Consider the following 7,789-nt stretch of genomic DNA (forward strand, 5'->3'; position numbering starts at 1 on the left):
TATATATAGGATATGTCCTCTATGTGGCCTGTTTGCTTTTTGTCCATGTTTTTTTGCAACGTCATGTACCTAGATATGTATCTATACATACATGTAGATGAAGGTATGTACATACATGTACATATATATGCATATACTCCTATATTGTTTATATATATATATATATATATATAGTTCAGTTATTGGGATTTCAATCAATAGATTTGTGAGTATTCCATTTCAGATAATGCAAAAAGAACATAACGAGTATTTATGATGGAAAACTTGTGGTATTTATGATGGAAAACTTGTGGTATTTATATACACATCAAGAAATAATACCTGAGGATAAAACCAGTACAATAGCAGGGTATATAATATACTACCTTAATTAGTCCTTAATTGAGTTAAAATTATAATTAGAAAGGAACTACAAGTGTTTCTGTATTGGAAGATCAGAATATATGTAGTCATCAGATTTACAATTCTACCAACATATCTTCAGGTTCTTTTCAAAGTTTTGTTCGGCTATTTTAAATCACCATAAAAATTAAGCGTTAAATTAAAAATTAAAATTAACTTTATAAAATTAAGAATTAAAAATTATAAATTTTAAATTACAAATATAAATTAGTATACATATATCAACCTTAGACATTCTAAGTTTGATATAAGCTAATTTTATATTTATAATTTAAAATTTATGATTTTTAATTCTTAATTTTGTAAAGTTAATTTTTAATTTAACACTTAATTTTTATGGTGATTTAAAATAGCTGAACAAAACTTTGAAAAAGAACCTGAAGATGTGTTGGTAGAATTACGAATCATCATCATCAAGATCATCATCATCATCATCGTTTAATGTCCGCTTTCTATGCTAGCATGGGTTGGACGATTTGACTGAGGACTGGCAACCAGATGGCTGCCCCAGGCTCCAATCTGATTTGGCAGAGTTTCTACAGCTGGATGTCCTTCCTAATGTCAACCACTCCGAGAGTGTAGTGGGCGCTTTTATGTGCCACCGGCACGAAGGCCAGCCAGGCGATATATATATGTATGTGTGTGCGTGTGTGTGTATATATATATATATATATATATATATATGTGTTTGTGTGTGCGTGTGTATATATATATATATATTTGTGTGTGTGTGTGTGTAGTATAGACTTCACACAACCAGGAAATTATTCAGCATTCCTCTGTTGTGAACTTTCTCCTAAGTTCCAGTACGCCCTACACTAGACAACTGCTAACACATACCTGGGACAGTATTGACTACACACACACACACACACACTGAAACTTGTTTACAAGTGGTGTTTTATTTGTTTAAAATTGTCACAGACATTTTTTTTTTTTTACCTGAGAGAATTTATTTACGTGACTAAAATCATTACCCAAGTACAATTTGTTACTTGTTTATAGTTTGGATTTATTTTATTTCACTTAGAATAAATTTATGGAATGAATTATTTTCTCTCTCTCTCTCTCTCTCACACAGAAATAACATTACCACCACCACCACCACCACCATCACTACCAACATTATCTACCTTCACCACCATTATATCCACTAACACCACCATGCTGAAGGGAACCAACAAAATTCTTTTCAGCATGGCCTTCAAAACATGACTTGCAGTTTTTTTTTTTTTGTTTACTTTCATTTGTGTTGTTATGATAAAAATATTATCATTATTGTCATTATTATTATTATTATTATTATTAACAGTACCAGAAGTCACGCCACCAACCGGTTATGTACAGTTTAGACGACTGATAGAACACGTACACTTTTTCGTTCTCAATGTCAGACACCAAGAAGCAAGAGGAAGACTTTTTGTTTAGTGTAATAATGATAATAATTCTTATATTCTTTTACTTGCTCCAGTCATTTGACTGGAGCCATGCTGGAGCATTGCCTTAAAGGGGATTTTAGTTGAAGAAAACAATTACTAAATATTGATGAGTGTGCCATCACCGGATGAGTCGCTAATCCTGCCACTGTATATTTGGATGCCCCAATTCAGTTGCTCCATGTCCACACTGGTACATTCAGGAAATTTAGCTTTAGTTTGTGCGTAGAGGCTTGTCACCATGGCTATCCCACTTTCTTCAGAGGACGATGGTCTTCATTCTAATTCACGTTGGGTTGTTGGTGCACTTGAAGGTGGCCGATGAGTCCAATTTGAGCTTTGAAAGATCCGCTGCAAGTTGGGTGAGTTGTCCCCCAGAAGAGATCTTACCCAGGTTGGAGTTGCGTCTCACTCCTCCTTTTTCACTTTTCTCCCAGTTCTCCACGTTTGTTTGCTTCCAATGTAGTTGTTCCTTCACAGATCATGGATCTCCAGAGATTTTTGTCATTTGCATTTTCTTCCCAGTTGCTGAATATAATATCACATTTTTCCATGTTGGCCCTCAACAGATCCCTGTATCTCTTTTTCTGTCCCCTTTTCCTTCTTTCAGCTGAGAATAGAAGATCTGTTTTGGGAAACGGTCATCAGACATTCCAACAACATGCCCACGCCATCTCAGTTGACTCTTGAATGATGTGAGCCTCAATGCTTGTTGTTTTGGCTGCTTTCAAGACACTAACGTTTGTGGTGCATGGAGGATGTATGGTTAGGGAAGATTTAAGAGGACCAAAGAATCATTCCATCTACATAAGAGGGAGTTTAATTGTCATGGCAGAAAATAGGGAGTTCCTGTAGCCACAACTCAACTGTGATCCAACAAACCTGTACAGATCAAGTTCATAACTTCCACTCTTACCATTCTATTCAGAGTGACTCAACCTTGGTTATTGTCAATCATCTGGCCAACTGATTTGTTAATCCCTGTCAATAATCCATTGTCTGAAAAATAAATGATACCTACAACCCAAGGTAAAGGCACGTGACTCAGTGGTTAGTGTTGGGCTCACAATCATGAGGTAGTGAGTCTGATTCCCGGACCGGGGCTGTGTGCTGTGCTCTTGAGCAAGACACTTTATTTCACATTGCTCCAGTTCACTCAGCTGTAGAAATGAGTTGCGATGTCACTGGGGCCAAGCTGCATCGGCCCCTTGGATAAGATCGGTGGTATGGAGACGGGATCAAAAGCATCTACCCACAACTTACCCGTCTTATATTTGTCAGGCATAGTATACCATGGACTACATTATCCATGATGTACTTTTTTTAGAAGTAAAAACGATAGAGTATAACATAAGAAAGAGACTGGTTTTAAAAAGACAAAACGGTATTGTCAGGAACTTGGGATGGTCATAACCGGAGTGCTTTTAAAAAACAGGATGGTCATTATTGACGAAAGACAAACCTTTTAGAACGATGTTAGGTTTTCACGGAATCGCTTAGACACAAAAGAATTGGATGTGTTCTTTCATTTTACATTTGGAAATTTTGTACAGGATATCCGACTTGTTCGGTAAGAACTGACCCAAAACAAAAAAGATATTGCAAAGTAGCCAGTCTATGAGGGATTAAAAGGGGGCCACCATGGGTTCACATTTCATCAAATTAAAAATGATAGAGACTATAAGAAGCTAAGAAAGGATTATAAACAATAGGAAATTCCCCTGGGTTTTCTAAATGAGGCGGTGTTTCTGTGTGACTATTCTATTCGATAGCATCACCAGAGACTACAGACCTCGCGAATTTGGTTTATTAATTCCATGAACTCATGTAGCACATGTAATATGAAAGTGACAATCCCCTAAAATATTCAATGGAAAAACAAGTTCAAATTTACAGTTTCTAAATTAATTTTCCGTTCTATAGTCTATATTTCGTGATGTTAGAAGAGCCAATTAAAAAAAAAATGATCCCTGAGTTTATAACGAATATAATAAAGATTACTAATGGTGGATCTCCGTCGTTCAACATGTGGATTCAAATGTTCGATCAATTGAGTTATCTGCTCCTGAATTAACGTGTAAGTACCCGTGTATTCCAAAGACACGAGTACCTTCATCGGAATTTTCATGCAGAATCAGAACGACAGCATGTATGATAAATACAATCCACTCGATAGACTTCTAAACAGTTTCTGTATATCCAATATCACAAGGCACAGGTCGACCTGAAACTATAAAAAAAAAAATTGTCCAAAATACTATGCAGTGGGATCGAGCCCATTACTTTACGATTGCGAAGCAAAGTTCTTAACCATTCGCCCATGTCGCACCAACACCGACGTTACAACTACTACGATTACAACTTGAAAGTGGGACGACTGTTGTTTAATTTCGTATTAACTCCTGATCTAATAAAATCTATAAGCAAAAGGAGACATTTTAGCCATGTCAATCCCCCGCCTTTTTTTTCTTTTTTCTTTCTTTTTGTAGGCATAGGTTAACTAGGATTACCATTTTCTCATGAGTCTTGGAATTTTTAAAAACGACAGAAAATGATTCGAAAGAAATTTCGTTGTTACATGTCGCAGTGGACAGATCATGGGAAATATTGTTCTCTTGCTCGCTCGTAGTGTGAAATAGTTCGGAGTTTATGTAACAGAAAGATATGTCTGCAAGTCAAAACGAAAGATGGCCCGTTTCTAAATTATCGCTCGAAGCTCCCTCCCAAACACTTAGAAAACCCAAATAACAGATACCCGTTGTTACCATTATTTAGACCCAAATTAGCTCTGATCTAACAGATCGTTTAACCTTTTTGTCTTTCCAAACCATTTTCATAAATTTGTCTTAAAAGTCCATGCTTGTTTCATGTTCTTAGTAAAATAAAGCTTTCCTTTTATGGATCATATATGATGTAGAGACACCGGGGAGATCTGTCCTGTGTGCCATATATGATAAACAGGACAGGAAAAGAAAGGGTTAAAATATTTCCAGTGATGATCATCACGTCTCTTTAAAAAGCGTTCTATTTGTGACCAACCATCGTGTCTTTTTAAGCCTTTTGCCTGTCCAAAACATTCTAAGTTTGTCCTATTGTCCATGTTTGTTTTCAGATTTTCAGTTAACCCTTATTTCATACGTTCTGAGTAATTAATATAGAACTTTCCTTTCACAAGACCCAAATTAATCCCGTGTTTGAGATAAAATTGGGAATGTGTATTATATAAGATGCATGGAATGACAGGGAGAAATGTCCTGTGTAATCGTATGCGATACACAGGACAGGCAGAAGGTTAATCAAATGCATTACAACCGTGACAATCACGTCTTTTTGAAACATCTACGATTACAGTGTCCAACACGTACTTCCTTTCTTAGGAAGATAGGATGTGATTTGAGAGATTCAGTAATTATTTTTATTATGTCTAAACGAAGGGACGATATGATCTGAAATAGATTCAGTTATTTATTCTGTGTAATATTGATGCTACCTTGATCGATCGCAAGGTCCTGACATATTTTTGTCTTTTAGATGAGTAAACTCTCAGGATATTGTTTATTTACATAACTTTCCAAGGCGTACACAGAAGATACGATGTACAACCTTGTGAGAACAAAACATGTATAACGAAAACCCTGAAGCTAGTTTGGTGGTAGCCTGTAACGCATAGTAACTTGTTCAAAACTACTTGGTATTTAACATAATAGCCAACCATTCAAGGATACACTCAAGGAAGAGCAGCTACTACAAACTAACAGACCAGCTTCCAGCCATTAAGCGACAAGAAAATTGCTAGAAAAAAAATTAAGGCGTGTTCCAGCATGGCCGCAACCCTACGACAGTAACCATTAAAAGAATAAAAGATACACATAAGTGGACTTTCGGAATGTCCGCGCCTATATATATATATATATATATATATATATATATATATGTATGTATATATATAAAGCATCGTGTATAATTTGTAATTTAAATACATTACATGTGTAGAACGTTTATACAAGCATATACACACACATACAAACAATGATTTGCACATAAATATAACCAAACACGGCCGATTAATAATATATTAGATGTATATATAGTTATAAGGGGTTTTAGTACGTGTTTCGATCAGAACTTCACCGTACAGAGAGGCAAACAACTGGCATTTCGTCAGATTATGACATTTATATGTTATTTAAACACTGACACAACATGAGAATAGAAAGTCAAAGCACATATGTGTATAGTCCGTCTGTAATTATGTATACAACTGTGCTTTGACTACAGCATTAGCTCTTATTTCTAGCAGTGTATGTGTCTCTAGCACCCTAGTCGCATTTAGTTACAATTATAGTTTTCCTTTTTGGTAAAACACTGCACACGGCTGTATATTATACACACACACACATTCAGAACACTGTTGTTTATTCCAATTAACGTCCCGAAACTATTAACCATACCTCGATAACATCCCTCCATCAACAAGACATGATATATTTAAAAGTACATTTTGAAATAAAAGATCAAATTTTTATACTCGATATTAAATACTCACAAGTAAGATGGAATTAAATTTTTACTTTTCCTCTTTCTTTAGCGATGTTTTTAGTTTTCCTGGTGTTTATATATGTGTGTATGTATGTGTGTGTGTATGTGTATAAAAGCTCCTTCCTCTGTGATAGTAATTTCACCGACTTCAAGAAATTTAGCAGGATGAGGGGTTGAAAGAAAGTTTCGTTAATAAATAAAATATATATATATATAAAAATGTGGTGGTATATAATATATAAGCTATATAAATATGTGGTGTATATATATATATATATATATATATATATATATATATGTGTGTGTGTGTGTTTTAGTTTTTAAAAATACTATAAAATATTATGATAATAAACTATTGCTTCTTTCAAAAGTTCCACTACGTTTTGTTGCGTTTGTGTTGCTTTTTCCCCAAACTTACTATTGTCATCCTGACATGGTCACATGCATACTACTGCTGATGCTGCACTGAAAGCATTCATAGAAATTGACCTCATGACGTCAAAGGTGATAAGCGTTTTCATTGGCTAATTTTGTACTTTTTTTTCATAGTTTACAGTTTATCTTCCGTTTTTTTAATCTTTTACTCGTTTCAGTCATTGGACTGCGGCCGTCCATGCTGGAGCACTGCTATTTCCTTTTTTTTTTGTATGTCTGGTGCTTATTCTGTCGTTCTCCGCGTAGAACGGTTAAGTTACGGGGACGTAAACGAACCTATACCGGTTGTCAAGCGGTGGGGCAGACATTTAGCTAGTTAAATAGATAGTGTAGATAAATACTGACATGTCTATGTACTCTTTTACTTGTTTCAGTCGTTTGACTGTGGCCATGCTGGAGCACCACCTTTAGTCAAGCAAATCAAGTCCAGGACTTATTCTTTGTAAGCCTAGTACTTATCCTATCAGTCTCTTTTGCCAAACCGCTAAGTTACGCCAGCATCAGTTGTCAAGTGATATTTGGGGGGACAAGCACACACCCACAAACATATGCACAGGCATACATATATAGCAACATTCTGTTTTATTGAAGAATAGTTTGACCACTATGATTACATTGTAAGGAACGACCGTGCGAACTCATAAAAGGAGATATGGTGACGAATGGAAAAACAGAGGACTCCTTTTATTTAAACGCGTCACACGGTCGAACACACAAAATATATATATCAATGATGATATACATGATATGTTATACGACGATAACATAGATGACCAGCAATGAAAGACCACAACCGTATTAGATGAATAACAGAAATATTTATTGTGGCGTAAAAGATGTATGTCTGTGTGAGAGTGTGAATGCGACATATAAGAACATAATCAAAGACAGGCCGTCGTACAAAGAAAAGTATGTATGTGAGTGATACATGTGTGTGTATGTGAGTTATTACAGCAGATAGAAAGAGTCAGTAAATA

General features: G+C 35.4%; 1 protein-coding gene across 1 annotated transcript in view; it reads right to left on the bottom strand.

Annotated features, from left to right (window-relative positions):
- LOC106881679 (putative uncharacterized protein DDB_G0294196) overlaps positions 1-6,853 on the bottom strand; it is a 20,250-nt gene extending 13,397 nt beyond the window's left edge. The window contains exon 1 of the mRNA XM_014932145.2: positions 6,385-6,853. The gene's annotated coding sequence lies outside the window, so the exon portion shown is untranslated. The remainder of the gene's footprint in view (positions 1-6,384) is intronic.
- Between the last annotated feature and the right edge of the window lie 936 nt (positions 6,854-7,789).

Source organism: Octopus bimaculoides, chromosome 20, assembly GCF_001194135.2.
Source record: "Octopus bimaculoides isolate UCB-OBI-ISO-001 chromosome 20, ASM119413v2, whole genome shotgun sequence".
NCBI lineage: Eukaryota > Metazoa > Mollusca > Cephalopoda > Octopoda > Octopodidae > Octopus > Octopus bimaculoides.